This window comes from Oryx dammah, unplaced genomic scaffold (genome assembly GCF_014754425.2).
Source record: "Oryx dammah isolate SB20612 unplaced genomic scaffold, SCBI_Odam_1.1 HiC_scaffold_7, whole genome shotgun sequence".
In the NCBI taxonomy this organism is placed as follows: Eukaryota; Metazoa; Chordata; class Mammalia; order Artiodactyla; family Bovidae; genus Oryx; species Oryx dammah.
Genome location: NW_024070191.1, coordinates 3,322,994 through 3,349,085, shown reverse-complemented (window position 1 = coordinate 3,349,085; position 26,092 = coordinate 3,322,994). Strand labels below are relative to the sequence as shown.

Here is a 26,092-nt window from a genome sequence, read left to right as displayed (position 1 = left end):
ACCTCACCATGGAGGACATGCAGGGGTGAACCTCACCATGGAGGACATGCAGGGGTGAACTCAGCATGGAGATAGACTTAGGGGTGAACCTCAGCATGGAGACAGGCATAGAGGTGAAGCTCAGCATGGAGGAAGTAGTTGCCAGAAGCTGAAGTGAGATTCCTGACATCCCCCGCAGAGTTTTCTTGTGTCCACAAATCAGTTTTGTGAAGGTTTCATGTATTAGGAGGAGGCCACCACTCCATACAGGCAGATTGCCAGTATTCAGAAGAAGAGCAAGCGAATAAATTATGGGTACATTTTCTGTAGCTTTACATTGGGCAACTTTTAAGCAGTTGATCCCATTCAAAAGTGTGTGTGTGTGTGTGTGTACATGTTAGACCAGGTAAGAAGGTATGCCTATATTTGAAAGACAGAAAATGAAAGTTGCTCAGTTGTGTCCAACTCTTTGCGACCACTGGACTACTCAGTCCATGGAATTCTTTAGGCCAGAATATTGGAGGGGGTAGCCATTCCCTTCTCCAGGGGATCTTCTCAACCCAGGGATCAAGCCCAGATCTTGCAGGTGGGTTCTTTACTGCCTGAGCCACCAGGGAAGCCCTATATTTAATTTCTGTTTTTTTTTTTAATGTGTAATATAATCCTAATGACTGGAAACAGATATGTCTGCAGGAAAAATCATTTCTATATCTGGATCATCCACTTTTTTCCCATTACCACCAGATTCTAGTTCATAGTTTGTATAGCTTCGTAGAGTTACCATGAATTGGATCAAAGCCTAAAATCAGGTACTGGCTTTGCAAACATCAGTTCAAGCTTTCTCTCTCATTTCCTCCCTTCCTCCTGGTTTGTGTGCTCCGACATACATACATGAACATTTGCGTATGTGAGTATGCGTGATATAGACGCTGAGCTCAGAACCAAGAAAACACATTGATTTTTTGGAAAAGAAAATTGGCAGTCTGTTCAAATCAAGCTCTAGTTATATATTTTTTTCTTTTTTTAACTAAAAACAAAAGTTAAAATATTATACTTGACTATAGTATTTTTTTCCTTTGATGTACCTAGTTGAAAAATCATAATATTTAAGAGTGTTAGGATTTAAAAAAAAGTCATTATTGAATGTTGAATTCCATTCCAGAAACATATATTAGTGCATCTCTATCTAGCTTTATCATCTTAAAACCAAAGGCACTAACTGTTGAAATTAAACATTCCAAATTGGAAAACAGCTACTGATCTGTAGCCTTTGGCAGTGGATTGGAATTTAGCTCAGTACCTTGGGAACAAGTGTGAAATTTTAGTAAGAACACCAATCTGACATTTGATGTGAATTTTGCCACTGATTTTGAGTATCGTTTCACTGTATAGATCATGTCTTACAAGTACAGCTTGATAGTCTTTGGGCCAGAATTTTCCATGACTGCTCTGCACTCCCGAGCTACAATCAAGTGTCCCGAGAGATGACTCAGAGGTTCCCTAAGGGAAGAATCTGTGGCAGCAACCCCATCATCATGAACTTGTGATGAAAACACATCTCTCAGAGTCAGTAGCATGACCTGAGGAGGACCGCTGTCTGAGAACACTGTGATAAAAGAAATCCGTGGAAGGAAAGCAAAGTCAGAAATAAAAACGGCCTCGCCATTAACAAGGGCTATTGCAGGACTGGTGGGCAGTTTTCTGGTCCAAGGTTTGGGCAGGTAGCTCCATAAGCCTGTTTGCGTGAATGGCTTAATATACGGGTGAAGGTTTGCTGACAGTCGAGGTTATTTTAAGTGTGGGAGGAAACAGGAGATACTGGAGACCATCTGAATTGCTGGACATTCCAAGACGAAGAAGTCCGCAGCCTGGGTTGGAATCCCAGCCCACTGTTTATCTGGCTCTGTCTTCCTGGGTTGATGAGGCCCAGTTTTTTTTTTCTGCAGAGTGGAAGTTTCCAGGTTGCTGTGGGGCTGTGGCAGGGAGGATGCTCATGGCTGAGCCCTGCCCTTGGCCCAGGGTTGGGGGCGGTGCTGTGACCGTGGTGGTTACTGTCCTTGCTGCCGTCACAGTGGTCCCTTGGCCGCTCCTTCCTTCATCTCTGCCTCAGGTTTTCTACCGTCAGCATCTCCCACATGAGAGCAGAGAAGCGTCCTTTGCTTGTGCCCAATCCTCCTGCACTCCGTCCTCGGAGGCCCTGCCTTGTCTGCTGGCATCTGGCCTCTCCGGGCAACATCTTGCCCACTCACTTCAGTAGGATCTTTCTTAAAAGTAGTGCTTCTTAATGACGGGTGACCTTCTCATGGATATTCCAGATCTGGACAATGCATATCGTTCCTGGTGAATCAGGACTCTTCTCCTCATGGGGTGTTTAATCATAGTAATAGTATCAACAGTACTTAAGACCTAGATATGGATTCTGTGCACCAACCATGGTTGTAATCACTTAATTCTACCAGCTACCCTTGCTGTATGTGCAGTTATGATCCCCATTTGCAGATGAGGAAACGAAAGATATCATAAATCACACAGCATCCTACAGCTCATAAATGCAGATCCAGGACATAAACCTGACAGCTTGAAGTCTGGCCAGCTCGTGGTTCACTCTGTGTAGCTTTATACTACAGGAAGCCTATCGGACAAAATCAAGTATTCCTGGTAGTTGTGCTGATGACCCATTTAGGAAGGAGCTTCTAACTACTCCTCGTACTGTCTTTGCCAAGTGTGAGGGGTGTAGGATCGAAGTTCCCCGTTGCATGTTTATCGAGTGTGTGAATGAACTACCTAACAGTCTTTCTTCAGGGGACTCTTAGAGTCAAAGAGAGAAATGGTGACATGGCAGATCATTAAAAAGCAATCAGAGGGGGACATCCCCGGTCTCATTGATCAGATTGAAAATGTAAAATGTGAGCCATGTGTTGTAAACAGAGTTTGAAAAGACTTAAGTAAGCAAGGTTATATTTTCTCTACGGGGGAAAGCATTGTGGATTCCATACAGGAGTTATGTGGTGTGTCCAGCATAACTTCCACCCCAATTTTCTACTGGTGGTCTCCTGGCGTTTTGGCACGTGTTACACGAGTAGCCAGTATTGGAGTAAACCAGCAGGAGGGGCGTTTTTGACTGTGGGGAAGCCATAGTTTGCACATGGTAGTTAACGGGGCCCCTGGGTGTGGGTAGTGGTGTGGACCCAGGTGAGAGGAGGATGTACTCTTTAGTGGGAAACCCCATGGGAATTTCAGGGGTATGGGGGTTCAGCCTGAAAAGACTGCCTTCAGCGGAACACAGGCAAGGGTTTGTAGAGACGCTAACGCTGACCAACACAGCTGCAGTTCATGGGGTTGGACATGACTTAGCAACTGAACAACGATGATTAAGTGATATATTGGAAAATGCTTTGTAGTCTAGCTTGAGGGCTGAAAGAACATAGGCACGTGTGTGCCGTCAAGAGCGTAAGAGCCCTGTGAAGCCCCCCTTCCTAGCTTCTGTGTTTTCACCCCAGCTGGGCTGGCTGAGGATACAGCCACACTGTTAGAGCAAGTGATCTTTCTGGAGCATCCCTCTCTGTTTACTAGGTTTATCCATGACTGCCTGCAATTCAAACAGCCTCTAAAATTGAGGTACTGTTCCACACTACCTTAGTCAGCTTGGTCTCGTAAGATAAAGTACCATAAACTTACTGGTTTACAAGCAACAGGAATTTGCTGCTCACAGTTCTGAGCCTGGGAAGTTCATGATCAAGGTGCCAGCCCACTCGGATCCTGGTGAGAGTCCTCTCCTGGGGTGTGGATGACTGTCTTCTCCGTGTGTCCTCACTTGGGCACCAGGGTGGGTTAGGGGAAAGTTTAGCCTCTTCCTGTTCTCACAAAGACGCTAATCCCATCACAGGGCCCCACCCTCACCACCTCATCCAAACCTTATTGCACACCAAAAACCCCACCTCCTCTTATCACCCCACTGGGAATCAGGCTTCAACGTACGGATTCTGGGGGGATGCAGACCTCCATCTACAACACGCACCTCATCCTGTGAGTTAAAAACAGATTAACAGCCAAGCTTCCTGCTTTCTTTCTCTCTCCCTTTCGTCTCTGCAGGCGTGCTGACACCTCCTTAACTTTCCATCAACATTTCTCTCATGTCTTTAGTAGCAATCAAAATAAAATAATACTTGCCTGTCACCTCTGATACAATATTCAAAATACATGAGAACATATTGCAGTCTGCTGCTAGAGAAGATGCCCTGCATTCCCTGATCTAAAACATTGTTTCGGAGATTTCACTTGTGTGTGCGCGCTCCACTCTGACCACAGTTATAAACCCGGCAAGGGACAGAGGTGCCATGTTTAAATGGGTAAAGCAGAGCCTTCTAGTGTTGCTCTGTGTTACCCACATACTGCTGTGTACATCTGGAAGAGACATCTTATGGCCCACGTGTTGCATGATATTATTTTTCTTCTTGTCATCTTCTAATTGCTATAAAGCCCACGCTTCTAGGAGGCAGTTTAAAAGCAATGGAACCTGTGGTTTGCAATCAACTGCATATTATGACGTGAATTCCCCATCCACTCACTGTTCCCATATTGTGTTCCTTTCATTAAAGCTAATGGGAGCACTGGGAAGGTGATCAATGGTAGGCCAGACCTCAGGAAACAGAGGATGTCTCAGAGATGGGAAGCCACCTTCCCTTCAAAACATCATGATTGTAATATGCTCATGTAATATTTCGGGGACACATCTTTTACACCAATATCAGCACGTTCAATTAGTGATAATTAGAGCCCAGCTGGGAAGAGCCATCTCAGTACCACTGTGAAGAGGGCAAACAAGGCAGATGACACTCTTCATTCGAATCACTTCCCCACATACATACCTGAGTCTATTCATTAGCCCCTAAGAGAATCTATCCTTTCCAAACTCACCTGTGGGTGTTGTATTGCTGCACTGCAAGGCGTATTGAAGCATTTACAATTATGGACACATCCTTGAGTTTCTTGGAATAACATCTTTATTGATAGGTAGAATCCAGGAGGACAAATAGAATATGAGTTGAATAAATCTGTGAACTATAAAATATTGTATAAATGAGAGGCAAAATTAGGTCTGCTTAAGAAGACTGAAGTAAAGAGAGGGGTATGAAGCAGTTGGTGTCTTGAGGGCTGGCAGGTTATGGGGTGACTGAAGCTTCAAGTGATTACCCACTGACCCCAGCCCCCGAGGTCCCAGGGTACAGCCCGCATGGGGAACCTAGGGTCACAGGTTTCCTGGAAATGAGCTGTGTCTTCACTAGATAGGAGACTTTTCTTCAAGGCAGACCTTGCCCTTCATTTTTTCAGTCCCACAGGAAGTTCTCAGTGCACGGGTTGAAGACGGAGTTGTCTTGTGTAAAAATTCAAATTTACAGCCTCTTCATTCAGCGCTTGCTCAAGTAGTCTATCTTTTCTGGGGGAGTTACAGTATCAGATGAACGTAACAGTCAGACATACATGCAAGCTTGTGGTGCCATTATCGTGAAATGGATCCAGAGGTCTATTACCGTTCTTTTGTTTATGAATTTATCCCTAACCTGTGTTTACAAATTACGCCCATTGCCTTGTTTGAACAAAACACATACAGAATAATATAATGAAATAGAAAATGAAAGCCAGGAGGAATGAATTAATTAACTATAAATGGAGATGAATAGAATGGCAGAGACCAAAATTAATATTTAATTTTTAATTTCCAGCCATCTGTGGCAAAAAGGGGAAGTTGGCAATTTACCACACTCTTATTAGCAGCAAAGGGAAGTTACCACATTTCTCTTGGTTTTTTAACATGAAATTTGAAAGTAAAATTTAACCTGGGACTTTTTACCTGGGTCCCAGAAGAATAAAAATATGTATTGTTCTGAATGGGAGAAGAGTAGATTACCTGTGAGTGTCCCTCAAGGTAAATTTTTTAAAGTCAAGTCCATGATATCCAAAGCAGTTCCGAGAAGAAACACACACCCGCTCAAACCAACACTTACACCTTTCTTGCTTCAGCAAAAATTATTTTCGTCTTCTATTTTAGGTTGCTATGCTGGGTACCTGTGGCAGGCAGGCTGTCCAGAAAGGAATGAGACGTAATTTGTCTTCAGGGAATCCGTGATCTAGTTGGATCATCTTGTAGGAATTACTGTAGTAGGTAGACTGTGGTAAGTAATCATAAGAAAGATAACGAGTGTTAGCTGATTATAATCTCCAGAATTAATACATCATTTCTGTTTGAGAGCTCAGAATAAATTTAATAGTGGAAGTTTCATCCTAGGATTTTGTAATGTTGACATTAGAATGAAAAGAACAAAACATACATCCAAGTGGGGGAAAAATGGAAGCAAAGGTGATCACAGTTCCCAATAAGCCACTCCCCATAGACCTAGCAGGTGACCTGAGTCTGATCCCTGGATTGGGAAGATCCCTTGGGGAATGGGAATGGGTACCCACTCCAGTATTCTTGCCTGGAGCATTCCATGGGCAGAGGAACTTGGTGGGCTACAATGCACAGGATCACAAAGAGTCGGACACGACTGAGTGACTAACATTTCCACTTGTCACTTGCATAGACTTGCCAACACACAGCCTCATACCCTCAAATACACATTTCCTGATTCATTCACTGGCCTGTCATGTCTAGGTGATGTGTAAACTACTGGTCAACTAATATAATTATCTTGCTGTTAACTAAAATAGCAGAGAATGTAACGTTTTCATTCCAATATTGCAGGATGTGAATCTGTATTTAAGAGCTCCGTTTAAACCCAGGTGTGGCAGGCAATGCTCATATGCGTCTTCAGAAACTGTTCATAGTAGATCCAGTCACTCTGTCAATAGCCTCTACCAACTGCTGTCCTTCTCTGAGAAACACTTCTCTCCGTTAAGAGATCTATGTCAACAATTTGGAAACTAAACGGGCTCTGTGTGTCGGTTTCCCTGGAGGGTACAAGTTTAATTATTCACCCTGACCTGATCTCTTGTGGGACACACTCCATTTTTCAATAAGCTGTATTTTTTTTTGGTATGTAATCAGTAGAGAGTATATAAAGTGGGTAATTAAGCCCCATCAATTAATAATACTTTTGTTTTTGTTGTGTAAATATAACTGGAAACAAAATCCATGTACTTGCCAATTGTTCTTTTCTTTTTGTTCCTGTCGGTTGTTCATTTATTTATTTATTATTTTTAATTTGAGGATAATTGCTTTAAATGTTGTGTCGGTTCTTGCCATACAACAAAGTGAATCAGCCACAAGTAAGTGTGTGTGTGTGTGTGTGTGTGTGCACGTATATACAGAGTCCCTTCCTCCTGAGCCTCCCTCTCCACTGCCGCACCCCTGTAGGCTGCCGTGGAGCACCAGGCTGAGCTCCCCGTGCTGCACAGCAGCTTCCCACCAGCTATGCTATGCGTCTTACACACAGTGGTGTCTGTACGGCACTGCCACTCTCTCAGTTCCTCTCAGCCTTTCCTCCTCCCACCCCTACCCATGTCCATTCTCTACGTCTGCATCTCCATTCTTGCCCTGCAAATAGGTTCATCAGTACCATTTTTTTCTAGATTCCATATATATATATATGTTAATATACAACATCTGTTTTTTTGACTTACTTTACCCTGTATAATAGGCTCTAGGTTCATCTACTTCAATTCAAATGACTCAGATTCATTCCTTTGTATGGCTGAGTGATATTCAATTATTCTTTTCTAATATGTTTGGCTTTAACGTAAATCTAGACTCTAAATGTAAAAATATTTTTAAACAATAGAGTAAAAAGAGAAAATTTTTCATGTCATAGCTCAAAGAGTAAGAGCTGTGGAGTCAGACAAACCCTTGTTTGACCACTTAGATGAGTAGCTAATGTAGCTCAGATTAATTCTGTTTTCTTTATCTGTCTGGAGAGACCATCTGCCTAGACCATGATCACTGATTCATTCTTTCCATTTGATTTTTTTACGTACATTTTCTAGGCTCTGTGCAATGCCCTTGTCTTCATAGAGTTTGAGATATATAAACATATGTAAAAAAAGAAAATACCTACAATTTATGGGAAAAGTCATGAATGAAATGAGATCAAAAGAAAGACACTTTGGTAAAACAGTGTTCCAAGTGGTAGGGAAAACGGGAGATTTGGAGAGACAGAAATTAAACAGGAAACCACAAAAGGAGATCCCATTTAAATGAGTCGCATCAGTGCTTGAAAGCAACTGGTCCAAAATTTCCAGCAATTGGTCCAAAGCAAAAGCTGAGGACATTCATCACCACTAGACCGGCCCTTCCAGAAATGTTAAGGGAGGTCTTCAAGAAAAAATGTAAGGATGCTGTGCATAAAAGGAAACCATGTGAAAATGTACACTCACTGGGAAAGTCAGTTATAATCCCATGAAGTTCAGAAAAAAAGGAAGGCAATTGATTAAAAAAAAAATGTTACCTGTACATCTGCTTCTAAGCTGGGAAAGAAACTAAACTGTTAAATCTTCAGATCAGAAATACTCGCTTTCAGATAACTCCTCTAGGATATCGGTTCTGGCGAACTGTCATATCAGAACTAAATGTCTCCCACCCACACAAGGTTCTCACCTGAGGAGGATGTTACTGCCATAGAAGGCCAGCTTCTGCTCTTTTCTGAAGATCTGAATTCTCCCTGCACTTGAGGGTTTGCAGTGATTGGACTCCAACTCTGAAAGTTTAATCTGACTGTATTGACTAGGTCAAGGGCAACAGTAACTAGAAATTATATATGGACAGTATGCTTTGAAGTTAAATTAAAAACAGACAACCAATTTTCAAAAGTGAGTTATCAGGGAAAAGTTTGAACTACATGGTGATGATTCCCTCTCTTTCTTTAGCTTGTGTCCAATGACGTGTGTGCCAACCATGGTCTTTGAATCACTCATCTCCTGGACATTCTTAAATCAGTCCTACTAAGCAGTGCTCTGAAGCCGTAGGAGTTTCATTCCCAGGGATGTCTTTCATAAGTCACCTGAGGTATGCATCATCTCTCAGAAACCTCGGGCCAGCCTCCCAGCACGGGAAGACGCCACTGGAGCAGCAGCCAGTGGACCAAGAGGCTCCCTCCTCCCTCCCACCCGAGAGTCATTCCACTGTGACTTATTAGTGTGTTTGCTTAATTGGATTTGTGTAGGGGCACTGAATGGGTTCCACCCAATAATTAGAAAAGGAAATGTCCAGTTTAGCACTAAAAGGCTCGGAGCCTCAGTGTCTACAGACATTTTTCAGTTGTTCCAAAATCATCATATCACGAAGGGGAAAAACAAGTACATTTGCGACAACCCTTTCTGTCACCTGGCTCTTTCTTTGTAAGAATATTAATAGAAAAGTAATGGATGGCATAGAGAAAAGGTTTAGTCTTAGAGGAGAAGGCCGCAGAGGATGAGGGTTAGATGACATCACCAGCTTAATGGACGTAAGTTTGAGCATACTCCCGGGGACAGTAAAAGACAGGGAAGCCTGGCATGCTGCAGAAAATGGGGTTGCAGAGTTGGACATGACTTAGCAACTCAACAGCAGCAACAACGCGGAATCGATCCCAGAGGCTGAGTGATGAGCACACAAATCAGAGTCCAGGAGAGGGACTTTGCTGGAGGCAGGGGGCGCTGCAGGGTACACGTGCCTGGCCACCGCCTGGAAGACATCTGGGCAGTGTTATTAAGGAAGGAAAGCAAACTGCTGGACATGATTTGAATGTGGAGACTCTAAGAGTGATTTCTAAGAAAACCTGTCATCTATAATCAGTCCGCTGGTTGATTAATTTCACCTGCCTTCTGCCCACCACACCAGAAGCCCCAGTATTTATCATCATCATTTTATAAAGCACATTCTAGGCCTATTATAATGAGCATGTAAAACATGATTGAGAATCTTCTTGAAAACTATGAGACAGTCATTATTCTACAAATTAAAATCTTGGCTAAAGGTGTTAAATATAAAGCTAGATTGTCGAGTGTGTAGATCATCACCCTTCTTCCAGCCCAGGATTCTTGGCAGTGCGCCATTGAACTCTTGTGAGCAAATCTGAAGTATTTGTACCCCTCATCAGAATTTGGAAGAAGATTCTTTTTGTTTTCTGGTTTGGTTATCTCTTGTTAACAAATTTATTTACATTCATTAGTTAGTTACTCCAAGCAGTTGCGTAAAACTATTTTATAGGCTTACAATTTTAACCATGACATAATTTGGCAGTAGCCCAATTACATATTTTGCATATAGACATGCATCATAATTTTCAAATCACTAGAAGTAGGGTTTTTTTAAGGTTATGAAAAAAATGTCAGTTGGAAGCTGTGTTTTTGCCAGATGAGATTTAAAATAGTTAAAAATACACAGATCATTTTAAACATTAACAACTTCATCCAGCACAAATGTTTTCATTAAAGTGAGTTCTGGGTTCTTGGTGAAGGATGGTTGGGATTTGCTCCATTCAATCAAGATAATTTTATTATAACACCTGATCAATTGATATATTATTTTGAATAATTTAAAGTAATATGGTATCAGGCCGATTTTACTTAAAATCTGGAAACACATGTGAATTATCCTATTATATACTCTATAAACAGGTGCTTGCTGCTACTGCTGCTAAGTCGCTTCAGTCGTGTCCGACTCTGTGCAACCCCATAGACCGCAGCCCACCAGGCTCCCCTGTCCCTGGGATTCTCCAGGCAAGAACACTGGAGTGGGCTGCCATTTCCTTCTCCAATGCATGAAAGTAAAACGTGAAAGTGAAGTCACTGAGTCTTGTCAGACTCTTAGCGACCCCATGGACTGCGGCCCACCAGGCTCCTCCGTCCATGGGATTTTCCAGGCAAGAGTGATGGAGTGGGGTAAATAGGTGCTTATGACTGACTAAATCACCAGCACTTTTAAAGACACACACTGTTTTATAAGTAGTTTGAGCTGCATTTTCACCCGTTACTGAAAGTTTATCATGAACAAAGTTTATTATTATTATTATGAAAAGAAATATAAAGTTATCAAAATAAATATTTAAATATTTTGAGAGAACTACATTTATAAATACTATAAAGTGTTTTCCTTTATATTTATTTAATTAATTATTTTAATTGGGTGATAATTAAGCAGAGATCAACTCGCCAACATCCCCTGGATCATCAAAAAAGCAAGAGAGTTCCAGAAAAACATCTATTTCTGCTTTATTGACTGTGCCAAAGCCTTTGACTGTGTGGATCACAATAAACTGTGGAAAATTCTGAAAGAGACAGGAATACAGGGCCACCTGACCTGCCTCTTGAGAAATCTGTATGCAGGTCAGGAAGCAACAGTTAGAACTGGATATGGAACAACAGACTGGTTCCAAATCAGGAAAGGAGTACGTCAAGGCAGTATGTTGTCACCCTGCTTATTTAACTTATATGCAGAGTATGTCATGAGAAATGCTGGGCTAGATGAAGCACAAACTGGAATCAAGATTGCTGTGAGAAATATCAATAACCTCAGATATGCAGATGACACCACCCTTATGGCAGAAAATGAAGAAGCACTAAAGAGCCTCTTGATGAAAATGAAAGAGGAGAGTGAAAAAGTTGGCTTAAAGCTAAACACTCAAAACTAAGATCATGGTATCCGGTCCCATCACTCATGGCAAATAGATGGGGAAACAGTGGAAACAGTGGCAGACTGTCTTTTGGGGGGCCCCGAAATTACTGCAGATGGTGACTGCAGCCATGAAATTAAATGATGCTTACTCCTTGGAAGGGAAGTTATGACCAACCTAGATAGCATATTAAAAAGCAGAGACATTACTTTTTCAACAAAGGTCCATCTAGTCAAGGCTATGGTTTTTCCAGTGGTCATGTATGGATGTGAGAGTTGGACTATAAAGAAAGCTGATCTCTGAAGAATTAATGCTTTTGAACTGTGGTGTTAGAGAAGGCTCTTGAGAGTCCCTTGGACTGCAAGGAGATCCAACCAGTCCATCCTAATGGAGATCAGTCCTGAGTGTTCATTGGAAGGACTGATGCTGAAGCTGAAACTCCAATACTTTGGCCACCTAATGCAAAGAGCTGGCTCATTTGAAAAGATCCTGATGCTGGGAAAGATTGAAAGTGGGAGAAGGAGATGACAGAGGATAAGATGGTTGGATGGCATCACCAACTCAATGGGCATGAGTTTAAAACTCCGGGAGTTGGTGATGGACAGGGAGGCCTGGTGTGCTGCAGCCCATGGGGTTGCAAAGAGTTGGACACAACTGAGTGACTGAACTGAATCACTTTATAATATGTGGTGGTTTCCACCATACATCAACATGAATCAGCCATGGGTGCACAATGTTTTCCTTTTTATTATTCAAACTGTAAAAAAAAAAAAAATTGACACATTTTATTAGGTAATTATATGCCATTATTTGCAATGTTATTTTGAATATTTGGTCCAAATAAAAGTAAAATATGGATGTAATTTTACCCATTTAAGAAATCTACATATTTGATTCAATTTCTTTCAATTCATCGGAAAAGTCATACTTGAAGGGGAAGAGAAAAGAAAAACCCAAAGCATGATTGGCTTGTAAATTAAAACCCAGGGAAGATAATTATCCAAGTTATTTGTAATCTTTTGAGAGAGTTTATTAAAGAAACAAATTTTCTTACTTGGACTTTGAGCTAATAGATGTGAGTGTGTGTCCAAGGTTGTGTATACATAGATACACATACAAAAAATTGTGTGCGTGTGTGTGTAAAATCACTGCTGATTTCTGGCAACTAGCTGCAAAATCTCAAATTATGGCAAATTCATTGATTTATATGAGTTTATCAATAGAATAGTCACTAGCCCTGGAAAAAAGATAAAATGCTTTCCATTACGTTTTTTCTTCCAGTGGCAATGGTATTGTGATATATTTAAGAAATTAAATATTTTCTTTTAAATTACAGAATAACCAGGGAATTTTATAGTTTTCAGTAGTGTTTTTACTTATACAAGAATTATTTGGGATGCATGCTATCTTTAAAAAAATCAACAACTGCAGGAATATTGTCACATACTTTCAGGTGATATTAATATTATGCATACGCTTCATTAGTAGAGTGCAAGAGGTCGCAAAACAGGTAAATATACAAAAGTGAAGTATTCTTTGGAAAACGGTCTCTCTAACACCAAGTGTAGTGGTTGCCTTTGGAAGGACATGTGAACCCTAGGGCCAGAGAGAACTTTCTAGGGAAGTTCAGGACACACACTCAGGCCTCCCTCCACCCTCCATGGCAGCTCTGCATAGCACATGGCTGGTGCAGAAACCTTAACAGTAGTAACTTGTATGTTTTCAGTTGCAGGGCTTTATTAGACTTTGATTCCCATTTGATTTGATTAACATTTCACCTGCTAATATAGCTCGCAAGAATAACTGCTGCTACTGCTAAGTCACTTCAGTCGTGTCCGACTCTGTGCGACCCCATAGATGGCAGCCTACCAGGCTCCCCCATCCCTGGGATTCTCCAGGCAAGAACACTGGAGTGGGTTGCCATTTCCTTCTCCAATGCATTAAAGTGAAAAGTGAAAGTGAAGTCGCTCAGTCGTGTCTGACTCTTCGCGACCCCATGGACTACAGCCTACCAGGCTGAACTGCCCATGGAATTTTCCAGGCAAGAGTAACTGCTGTAAAACAAATAGGAGACTTTCATTGGATAACTCATATCAGTGGTCTCATTTAAAATATCCTGTTAGAAGACAAACGTGAATAGTTAATCATGTAGTTAATAACATTGTTAACTAGCTTTTCCCACTTAACCACTATGAATAAGAGTATTTTTTGTCTATTTTTTGCCACTAGTTCTTTATTTTGGTCATCTAGCTGGTAGCCAATGGCAACCCACTCAGGTACTCTTGCCTGGGTGTGTGGTCATACTTTCTTAGGGAACTGCGCCATGTTCCTTCCTAAGGAATGCAGAGACAAAACCCATTCTAGGGAGGAAGGACAGAAGGATCCAGACACAGACACACTGGTTACAAAAACCTAAAGTTATATTAAGAATTGCTTCATCACAGAATGGACGTGTCTTTTTACTTTAGCAAATAGTAAGTGAAATTTTAGAAAAAAATCAAAACAAAACAATAGTGACAGTATTCAAAAACTGGAATTCTTAAGTCGGGTTCTGTTAGAAACTTATGTAACCAGTGCCTGTAAACAAATAAAGAAGAAAAAGGTCAGTACAACTGAAGTGAATGTGTTTTGTTCAAGGAAATGGTAAAAAAGAAAAAGCAGTCTGTGCAAATTTAAGCAGTGAATAGACAGGCAAGCTAAAAGTTCACAGAAAATAATTTGACATTTAATTCTGGTCTCTACTTTGCTGCTTTCCCTCTGCTTTCCCTTAATGACTCTAAGAAAATGCCTTTGTTTTGGTAGCATGTTGAAAATATTTATTTGGTTGTGAAAGCTGACCTTCCAAGTGAGAGCATGGCATTAATCTCTTTTCACTTCTCAGGGTCTGTCTTTCATTTTTAAAAATAGAATAAGATTACCTAGATGTTTACCTGAAAAAAAAAAAATCAGTAAAATTACCCTAAAAATCAGAAACATGACACAAAATCATGGTTTTATTTCCTTAAAAATTTTCCATTCCATTAGATTGGCTCATATTTAAAATTCAGCCTAAGATTTTTGGGAGTTCTGGTTTACTAAATAGGTTATCTAATATGCTAAATGTGTGACTTGAATCGTCAAATCCCAAAGCATATAAAGAGAGGAAAAAATTCTTGAGAGAGATCTTATGCAGAATTAATGGGCATAGTCATCATTTGTATTTTCAGAATGTTGCGTTCGGAACGCATCTGAACAGCAGCTGCAGCCCATGAAAACTACAAGAGGCTGGCAAGCTGAGGGGAACAGAACGCACAACTTGAAGAGACAGAAAAGCCCAGGCAGGGTTCTGAGTACTAGACACAGCAGCCCTCTCGACACGGACAGGAAGCCCCGTGTTGCTTCTCTCCTCGGGGCCAGAAGGCAGCATACACAGAATTCACCACCTGGTGATTTCAGAGAAACTGTGATGGCACAGTTCACTGCCACTAAAAGCCAGCTGCCACAGCTGTGCCCAGACCACAGGGACACTCGGATGGATACCTGCCGTATCGGATGGTCCCCCTGCCGACTGAGACGCTGAACCTAGCAGAGGTCCACTTTGCTACGGGGCCAGCATTCCCCTGACAGTTACCCTGGAGGTTTTCCTTTCTCCCTTGCTGGTAGTTTGGGTGGGCCCACAGCCATATTTCAATTGCAAAGCATGAAACCCTGGCTTCAAAGTCCTTGGTTGTATTTCTGGAGTCCTTAATGTCCAGGACGGTGAACCTTCTTGCAGTTGCTTCTTGAGTAAGCGGGGACCCAAGGGCTCACATGGCCACGTCCTTGTGTCAGGCAGTCCTTGGTTGCATTTCCAGAGTCCTTAACATCAAGGATGGTGAATCTTCTTGCAGTTGCTTCTTGAGTAAAGGGGGACCCAAGGGTTCACATGGCCACGTTCTTGTGGCAGGCAGACCTGGGAGCTGCCTCATCACCCAGGGTTCCATCTCCTGCTCAGTAACAAACAAGAGACTCGCCACCTTCTCCTGGGCTGTAGCTTCTGTCTTCACTGTGGTGCATCTGTGCTTACAAAGCACATTCAGGGTCAGGACCCACTTCACCCTGCTGGGCTCCATACTAGATTAAACTAGCCTAGCCAGTGCTCGGGCTTCACTAATAGCTCAGTTGGTAAAGAAACTGCCTGTAATGCAGGAGACCACTGTTCTATTCCTGGGTCGGGAAGATCCGCTGCAGAAGGGATAGGCTACCCACTCCAGTATTCTTGCGCTTCCCTCCTGACTCAGCTGGTAAAGAATCTGTCTTTAATGCAGGAGACCTGGGTTTGATCCCTGGGTTGGGAAGATCCCCTGGAGAAGGGAAAAGCTACCCACTCCAGTATTCTGGCCTGGAGAATTACAGTCCACGGGGTCATAAAGAGTCAGACACAACTGGGCGACTTTCATTTTCAGCCAGTGTTCTGGGCACGTGTTCATTTTGTAAGAGAAAACCAGTACAATGTGATAGCTTCCTAGTCTACCATTACCTGTCATCAACAACTCATTGTTTTCGAGTACATTTGAACTTTTCAATATCTCCCGTGTAAATGTGTCTTTAATTTCAGAGCTGAGTTTAACACTGGCTACTTAGTAGTTGAGTAACTCAACATGAATCTCACAGGAAATGGAAAATGACATTTTTGTCATACAACTCAATCATATGTTGACTAACAGCTCTTCCTAAGTGACAAAAATGCCAGGTGAGATTGTTTAAAATGAGTTGCTCTCTTATAATTACCTAGATCTCTGCATGCTAGTCTGACAACTTTCCAGAAATTCTGTCATCATTGAAAACTTAAGCATTCCCTTTCTCACACAAAAAGGGTGTCAGATTTCTTCTTCATATAAATGACAGCATATATAATGCTTCCACAGCAAGTTCAGATAGTTGTTGTCAAAGTCCTAATTCAGTATATCAATAATACTTATTCCTGTCATCATATGAAAACATTCAGACTTTTAAAATATAGCAGTCACTTATATTGTGATTTAATGTTAGGCCAAGTTTGTTTGGAATGAGGTTTCAGTCCTCCACCACATGTCATCAGAGGTGGACACAAAGCTGATGTGTCCTCATGCTCCTCAAGTATCTGATTACTGCACGCCCAATGTGGGTGCTGAGCGAGGACACAGTCCCTCCAGCTCCGGCAGTAGTCAGAGGATGCTTGAGGGTCCTGCCCTGACCGCCTGGTCCTGACATGCGTCCTCACATTTGAGACGTGACTTCACATTGGAGGAAGACCCCAGGTGTTGTCACCCACCTTGTATTTTCAAGGAAAAAAGTATCCTGAGGTTAGGAACGGTTAGGATGGCCAGGCACAGGCAAAATCAAGGCGTGTAGATGACTGTGCTTCAAAAATATAAGCTTCACTTGCCTCAAGTTCTAGACTCAGTCTGGACACGGAGCATGTGTTATTTTCGCAGTGGCTGTTATTTGCAGGCAAAGTTAATGTAAGACCGACTCCTCACCTTTAAGAAACTTCAGGGAGATTTAGGATGAGGAAACGTCATGAAGCGTCATGTTTTAAAATCAGGAGAGATGTAAAGGGTGTTATTGAAAGTATGTAAGTCAGCCTTTAAGGGACAACAGTTAATGAAACAGTTGGGAGTTGCTGCCCTCCGCCCGGGCTGAGTGCAAAGCCGTGTGTGTGGCCACTCGTCATCCTCCGGTCCTGGTGACCTAGGAGGGGCCATGTCAGCCTCTGTGTATCTAGGGAAGGCGACGTCTGCCCCAGCTCCTGAGACAGGTGTCAGGACACCCTTAGACCAGCTCAGGGCTGCAAAAGTGTGCTGACAGAGTACATAGCCGGTTAAACCAAGAAAGGACCGCAGTCAGATTGAGTCCATAACAACCGCTTAATTCAGTATCTGACTGGTGCCCTTTGACCCCTGCTGGTCTCCCCCATGTTCTCCTCTCAGAGCTTCTCCCTTCCTTCCTCTACCTGGGGAAGAGTCACTGGCTTCCCAGAGATGCTCATTCCGGCTCAGGGCAAGCTTCTAAGAAAGTTCACCTCCTGTGGTTAGCCATTCTTTTCCTGGGGGCGTTTCTGCTTCATTAAAAGAGGACCTGACAAGGGCAATAGAACTTGGCTAAAAGTGTTGATCTCTGAAACAGAAGCTCCAGAGCTTTAAAGGAAAGCATCTTGCGGGGGTGGGGAGGGAAACAGGGACAAAGTTTCTTGGTATCCCTCCAGCTCCTCATTTCAGATGTGGTTTCTCCCTGGAGCTGACCCAAGCCAGTGGCTCAGAATTAATCTGGAATTGGTTTGGAATTAGAGTTTTGCTGGATTGCTCAGCAGCAGCACTTCCCTTACTCCCCATTGACCTTGCATGCAGAGTGCTGGTAGGGTTAGTGCTTCCTGGTTTCCCTAGAGATGGTGATACCCAGGAGCCCTGCAGGGTCCCAGCTGAGGCTGGGGGTCAGCAGGACTCACACATGCGTGTCCCTGGTGCTCGTGCTCATCCCGCAGGCTCCTCCCCTCCCTGTGCATGTTTCTACTGCCAGGATGGTTCTGTTCACCCTTGGCGGTGGTGCTGGTTCAGTCGCTAAGTTGTGTCTGGCTCTTGGCAACCCCATGGACTGTAGCTCGCCAGGCTCCTTTGTCTATGGGATTTCCCAGGCCAGGATACTGCAGCAGCTTGCCATTTCCTCCTGCTTTTTTCTTTACTAAATTTCAGACTTCATCGTCATAAAAATGAGCTTCTGTCCTCCGTGTCGCCGCTCCTGGGCTGTGAAATATGAAACGGCCGTGGCTGTTTGGAGGCCAGTTTTAACCTCTTTCTGCTGCATGGGGAAAGGTGACTTTCCAGAACCGAGGATTTAGTTTGCCGTCACCTGGGTCATCACTCTGCTGACCATGGTGACTGCTCTGCACAAATCTAAGTTAGAGAGGCTGATGCTTGTTTATGTTTCCCAGGCTGCTGGGCCCCATGAAGAAGTAGATTACGGCCACACTCTGCGCTGCTGAATTCAATGTCTTGAGATGTTCCCCTAAGGGAGGTGGTCACCACGTCATGACTAGGAAGCAAGACAGCAGCTGTCTTCTTTCATATTATTACCTCCTACGTGAGCAAAGTTGCTTCCTAGAAAACATGTTCAATACAATCTGCACGTACATGTTCTTAGGGAGAAGAAGGAGTTTCAAGTTCCTGCTACCATTTTATTGCACATTAAAGTAGTTTATTGCAAAATAAAAAAAGAAATATGTATATACACACACACAAATGCACACATAATTTTCTATATTTGTAAAAATATATATATAATTACACATATATAGCTATATACAGATTCATATACTTTTATATATAGTTCACATATATTCCCAATAAACTATATGTAATTATAACTATATAATTGCATATGTATATTCAGTTCAGTTAAGTCACTCATTTGTGTCTGATTTAAGACCCCATGGACTGCAGCACGCCAGGCCTCCCTGTTCATCACCAACTCCCGGAGTTTACTCAAACTTATGCCCATTGAGTCGGTGATGCCATCTGACCATCTCATCCTCTGTTGTCCCCCTATGTGTGTGTGTGTGTGTGTATATATATATATATATATATATATATATGTATGTATTCATATATGTATTCCTAATAAGTTATATGTATAATCATATTATATCATTATATATATATACACATATATGCACTTGCTTCCCTGGTGGCTCAGAGGTTAAAGCATCTGCCTGGAATGCTGGAGACCCAGGTTTGATCCCTGGGTAGGGAAGATCCCTGGAGAAGGAAATGGCAACCCACTCCATTACTCTTGCCTAGAGAATCCCATGGGGGGAGGAGCCTGGTGGGCTACAGTCCATGGGGTCACAAAGAGTCGGACACGACTGAGCGACTTCACTTTATATGCACTTACATATATATTTATTAATATATAGTCCCACCAAGTTATATATATTTTCACATATGTATACATATCTTATATATGTGTGTGTATGTGAGTATATATATATGTATGTTCCCAGTACATAGGAAATTGTGTATAATTCTCCCATGAACTAGGAGTCAGTGCCAGTAGTGACCACATGTAAATGCTCTATTTTCTCTATTTTTCCCATTTTCTTTCTCTGACAATGCGAGCCTTTGATGCTTCATCTTATTTAAGCTCGACAGCACCACAGTGAAGCAGGGACTGTTGCCATCCCTGGTGTATAGAGATGTCCCCTGGTTAATCCCCTTTGGCAAGAGTGTAAAACTCAAACATGAGCTTGCAGACGAGGGTCTCACACACCTCTGGTCACCAGTACCACCAACAGTGCTGGCGGAAGTGAAGGTGTGAGCTACCGCTTAGGTGAATGGTCTTTGCGTTCCCTGCGGTCTGTGTGGTCACAATGGGAGGCCAGAAGAGGGAGCATAGAGCCAACCAGGACAGTTAGTTCTCTTATATCCCCCGGTTCAGCCTCACCTGCTCTAGGTTTACCTTTGCTGTTGTTTGCTCAGCCCTGCTGCTGCTGCTGCTAAGTCACTTCAGTCGTGTCTGATCCTGTGCAACCCCATAGACGGCAGCCCACCAGGCTCCCCCGTCCCTGGGATTCTCCAGGCAAGAACACTGGAGTGGTTTGCCATTTCCTTCTCCAATGCATGAAAGTGAAAAGTGAAAGTGACGTCACTCAGTCGTGTCCAACTCTTAGCGACCCCACTGACTGCAACCTACCAGGCTCTTCCATCCATGGGATTTTCTAGGCAAGAGTACTGGAGTGGGATGCCATTGCCTTCTCCATTGTTCAGCCCTATAGGTATAATTGGCAAACAAAATGGCAGAATATTTAAACTGTGAGTTTGATATACATACATGTCACGAAAGGATCCATTCTAGTGTTAGTCAACACAGTCATCATTTCACATGTTTTTGTTGTTGTTTTGCTTTTATTTTTAAGAGAATACATAATTTCTACTATCCTAGTAAATTCCAGTTATACAATACAGTATTTCCAACTTCAGTCACCATGTGATACAGTCCTTCCTCATTCCTTGTTAATCTTTATCTTGTAGCTGAAAGTCTGCACCTATTTTCCAAGGTCTTCTTATTTCCTCCACCCCTCAAACCCCTGGCAACCACCATCCTATTCTCTGTTTTTAGAAGTTTTACTTAACTTTCTTTTTTGATTTCCTGTATAAGTGATACCATTCAGTAAGTCTTCCTCTATCTGGCTATTTTCCTTAGCATAGTGACCTTCAGGTTCATCCATATTGTTGCAGTTGGAGCGATTTTCTTATTTTTGCAGCTGAATAATATTTCTGTGTGTGTGTGTGAAAGAGAGGGAGAGAAAGGGAGACCTCATGTCTTGTTTATCCGTTAGTGCACTGATGGACACCCAGGTCATCTCTGTATCTTGCCTACCATGAGTAATGCTTCAGTGAACGTCAGAGTGCAGGTGTCTCTTTACAGTAATGATGTTTCTTCTTTTAGAATATATATCCAGAAGCAGAATTGTGGGATTCTATGGTAGTTATCTTTTTAATTTCTTGAGTAACCTTTATACTGTATTCCATAATGGCTGTACTAGTTTATATTCCCACCAAGAGTGTAGAAGGGTTTGCTTTTTCTACATTTTTGCGAGTATTTATCGTTTCCTAATTTTTAAATAGACATTCTAACAGGTGTGAGGTAATATCTCATTGTGATATTGATTTACATTTCCCTGATGATTAGTGATGTTGAGCTCTTTTTAATGTACCTGTTGGCCATTTGAATATCTTATTTAGAAAAACTCATGCCCTTTGCCCGCTTTTCCTTGGGCTGTTTTGTTTTATTCTCAGCTTTGAGTTGCATAAGTTTTGAGTAAAAAAGAGGGTGTCAGGTCTTGAAATTTTTGAAATAAAGCATTATGCAATGTAAAAATTTTACGATGAAAATTGTTAATATCAGAATTATATGACTCTTACTTGGAAAGAAAAGACACTCTGTGATCAAATATAATTAATGGCTCAATATGCACATGTATTAGATCAATGATTTCTATTTCTTTTTTCTTATAATTCTAAATCCTCCCACCCATCTTCAGCTTTTTTTTTTAAATCATTGAGGCTGTAGAAATACTGTGTAACAGATGGTATAGTAAGAGAAGAGTAAGCAGAATGGTTAACAGTAACTAAGTGTTTATTTCTCTGAGTGTGTCCACAGAGAAAGTGGTTAGGATCATAAAACTGCATTCCGTGTCCTGTGTAGGGAATGCCATCTTCTGTAGCAAAGGATCTCTTCTTACTATTAGTTCCCTGATACCTCAGTTGGTAAAGAATCCACCTGCAATGCAGGAGACCATGGTTCAATTCCTGGCTCAGAAGATGCCCTGGAGAAGGGAGAGGCTACCCACTCCAGTATTCTTGGGCTTCCCTTGTGGCTCACTTGGTAAAGAATCCTCCTGAGGGAGACCTGGGTTCAATCCTTGGGTTGGGAAGATCCCCAGGAGAAGGGAATGGCTACCCACTCCAGTATTCTGGCCTGGAGAATTCCATGGACTTTATAGTCCATGGGGTTGCAAAGAGTCAGACAGACACGACTGAGCAACTTTCACTTTCACTTTTCTCACTGATTGTTAAACTCTCTTAGGATGTGAGCAATAGCCTTAAGCAGTATGTTGGCTAACTAGGAATGTTTTATCTGCAAGATGCATTTGACTAAAATGATCCTTTTAGGGGAAAAAAAAAAAAGCATTTGTTTGGCTAATAGGCATGTCACCTGCTGATGAAGGAAGGAAATTTCAGCCTCGTTTGGGTTCCACAATGAGTGTCTTCTTCCAGTATTAGGGGAATTTTAGCCCCCTGTTCAGGCAATACCTGTGTACGTACACCTGGGAACAGAATAAACTATGAAAGCACGTCCTGGTAAACTGTTGGTCGAGAAAAAGGAATGCTTTCACTAATGTGTCCCTTTCCTTCCCTCTAAAGATATACGCCAAACAGATTAGATTCATGTAAAAAGGTAATTAATTCTCACATAGCATTAAATACCATTCTTTCTTCCTGATCTTTGCTGGATTCACCTTCTGGTCAACTTCTCATAATTTAATGAGTTCACCCATGCTTCATGTGTTTCATTAAGTCTCCAGCCACGTCAGCAAGAGCTGGGATGAAGAACTCAAACAGTCAGGTGATGGCAGGTTGAATAGGAGCCCACCTTGGGGCCTGTGAAGCTGTAAGGCCATGTCTTCAAGTTCAGGGACAGAAGGAAAAAGTGTACAGCCATCTGCACTCATGTGTAAGAAAACGGGCAAAGAGAAGAAGATGCATGGAAGCAGGAAAGGCAGAAGACATTAGATCAGAAGGGAAAAATATCTGGAGTTGGAACAGCCCAGAGAAGTTCAGACACTCAAGGTAGAAGTTGAAAGTGAAAACTTAAACATTTTAAAGAATAGAGAAATGAAAATAGATGCAACTTTTTATCTTCTTTATGAAAATCATAGCCGTTGTTCTTTTGTGTACTGACTTTCTCATGTCTGCTTTGATACCTGGATTAACAAGCCCCAAACTGCCCTTGAGAACATTTTATCAGTGCGCTAGGTGACAATAGTGTGAGACGGACCCTCAGTGCTTTAGTATTGGACAGAGACCCTGAATTATCTCTGGATCATTTTTTATTGAACCATTGACCTCTTAATTCAGTTCACCGGCATTGAACTCAAGTTGAAAATAGTTGATTCATTCAGTACGTTGCATGGAGTATGCTGCAGCTTAAGTTAGCACTGGTATACATTTGATTCCGGTAGAAGACAAGTAATATTTTGAGACCCAGTCACAGACCTACCAGTCAGATTGTGCACGTGTGTCTGTGTGTGTATGTGTGTGTATGTATGTGTGCAGCCTTCCAGGCACTGCACAAGCTGGGGTAGTAGATACCAAGAAACACAACACATGGCCTTTGCCTTCAAGGACCTTGTAGCCTAATTGAAAAGATAATGAATATGCATAGTGCATGCCAAATACTGCAAGCCGGTGTTTACAGAAGAGAAACCAGCAATGAAATTAGCCTGAAAATAACCAAACCCATGATTTATCCCCTAGAACTAGGTCTTCTGTTCCTCCTGGTGTACCAGTAGCAGAAATGAAAGAAAATCAAAGTTGCTTGAATGTTCCAATACCAAGATGTTTATAGATTCGATAGAGGAAATGACAGATTGATTTTCTTGTGTTCTCTCTTCTTCATTCCCCACTTAAGCTTTTCTGTGTTTGTCTGTATGCGTATGATACTGATTAAATATGGAAGGGAAATCACCTAGCTGCAGGGTAGGTAGCTCGGCACACTGCTGTGTCTTGGCCTTTTCTCCGTTGCAATTCTTTTAGCTGAGAGCACCTGTACAAGGGGACTAGGAGCTTCTTCGAGAAATAGCACATTCCTAGTCTCTTCTTGTTACTCACTTAAGACTGTCATTGTTTTTATTATAGAATAATTTTGTGATTAGTATCTCCTGCTCCTGTCTAAAACTGGATCCATTCTTCATACATTTCATCTTCCCTAAATTATGCCTTCTTAAAAGATCATAAGAGCACTTATTTATTTCTTATAAAAATGACACTTAATTGTAAAGCCTGAAATTGAAACCTCTGTGCTCCCTGACTTATTCCTTCAGGTTCTATGATTCAGCCAGAGTGCAACTGAAAAAACAACAGCAACAACAAAAAAAAATGATTTTTAGAGCAGTTTTAGGCAAACATCTGGAGAAGGCAATGGCACCCCACTCCAGTACTCTTGCCTGGAAAATCCCATGGACGGAGGAGCCTGGTTGGCTGCAGTCCATGGGGTCGCTAAGAGTCAGGCACGACTGAGTGACTTCACTTTCACTTTTCACTTTCATGCATTGGAGAAGGAAATGGCAAGGCACTCCAGTATTCTTGCCTGGAGAATCCCAGGGAGAGAGGAGCCTAATGGGCTGCCATCTATGGGGTCGGTCGCACAGAGTCGGACATGACTGAAGCGACTTAGCAGCAGCAGTAGCAGCAGGCTCACATCAGAACTGAGAGGAAGACGCAGTTTTGCTCGTACACCGTCTAGCCCTGTGCATGCAACTTTCCCACTGTCAACACCCCTCATCGTAGGGGTGAAGTGAAGTGAAGTCGCACAGTCGTGTCTGACTCTTTGTGACCTCATGGACTGTAGCCTAGTAGGCTCCTCCATCCATGGGATTTTCCAGGCAATAGTACTGGAATGGGTTGCCATTTCCTTCTCCAGGAGATCTTCCTGACCCAGGGATCGAACCTGGGTCTCCCGCGTTGTAGACAGACGCTTTACCATCTGAGCCACCAGGGAAGCCTCATCATAGGGGAACATTTTTTATAAGCAGTGAACCGACCTCGCACATTGCTGTCACCTGGAAGGGGTTTATAGTTGACACCACGGTTCACTCTTGGTGCTGAACATTCTGTGGGTTTAGACGAACATATAATGGTACACACCCACTATAGAATAATACAGAATAGTTGCACTGCCCTTAAGAGCCTCTGTTTCTTCCATTCATCCCTCCCCTCCCCAACCCCTATGGCCACTGATCTTTTTACTGCCCCCATAGATCTGCCTTTTCCAGAACATTACGTAGTTGGAATCACACAGTGTGTAAGTAGATATCAGCATCTCAATTTAATAAATAAAAAAACCGAGGACATAGATTGTCTGCAGTGACTTCCCGTGAATACACGTAGGGAACAAACAAAGCGAGCAAGGAGGTCTATGTGTAAAATATGATTTTACTTAACTGATTCAAAGCATGGATGGTGTGTACTCCTACTAGTAAAGAATCACATATGATTCAATTTGTGACCTTGAGGGATTCTCAACAAAATAATATTTGAATACATTCGGTTTTTTGTGGAAAATTCAGGAAGTACATTGCAAGTACATTGCAAGTACATTGAAACAGATTTCTAAAAATGTCCTGGATTTAATAATTATGGTCAGTTTTAGGATAAACATAGAGAGAAATCTTAAATATAATAGATAAAGGTAAATAGTATTTTTTTGCAACTAACTTGCGGATTGCATCTGGAGTTTGAATGGGTAAGGAAGTGAACCTGGAGGACTCTCTGGTGCATCCACGTGTGGTGGTGTCCATTTCTTTCTTTCCAGGCTAGAACACCCAGGGCAAAAGGTTTGATCCTCTTTCTGCTAGCTCATGAGGCTTGAGTCAGAACAGGGGACCCACTCTGGAAAGCATGTTAGAATTAAAGCTGATGCATGTGAGTTAACTTGTACAAATCATCAGCCAAGTCCAGGGAAGACCCATTGTGTAGTGACTACGGGATTTTTCCTGTCACCAGTTTGACTGAGGAGTGTTAGTATATGAGCTTTAAACTTCAGAGGGAACATTAGCACAAAGTATAATTTAGGAAATTACTCTGATTTACACAGTCTAAAAAAAATTACTTTCATGTTTGTTTGTTAAGATGAAAATGAGTTGTCACCCTCTTCTGCGAATTTTTGGCACAACCTCTTTTCTGAAAGCAAGTTCTTTTTGCTGTTGACAAAAAAGTTATTCAAGCAGGCAACCACATGCAGTGCCATTAATG

At 42.1% G+C, this 26,092-nt stretch overlaps 1 protein-coding gene and 1 non-coding gene across 2 annotated transcripts in view; both read left to right on the top strand.

Annotated features, from left to right (window-relative positions):
- The window catches only part of CSMD1 (CUB and Sushi multiple domains 1), a 2,078,553-nt gene that overhangs the window by 1,038,343 nt on the left and 1,014,118 nt on the right, over nucleotides 1–26,092 (top strand). The gene's annotated exons all lie outside the window — the stretch shown is intronic.
- TRNAS-GGA lies at nucleotides 19,239–19,310 on the top strand. The gene has a single exon. It is a non-coding gene; the product is annotated as a tRNA-Ser (tRNA).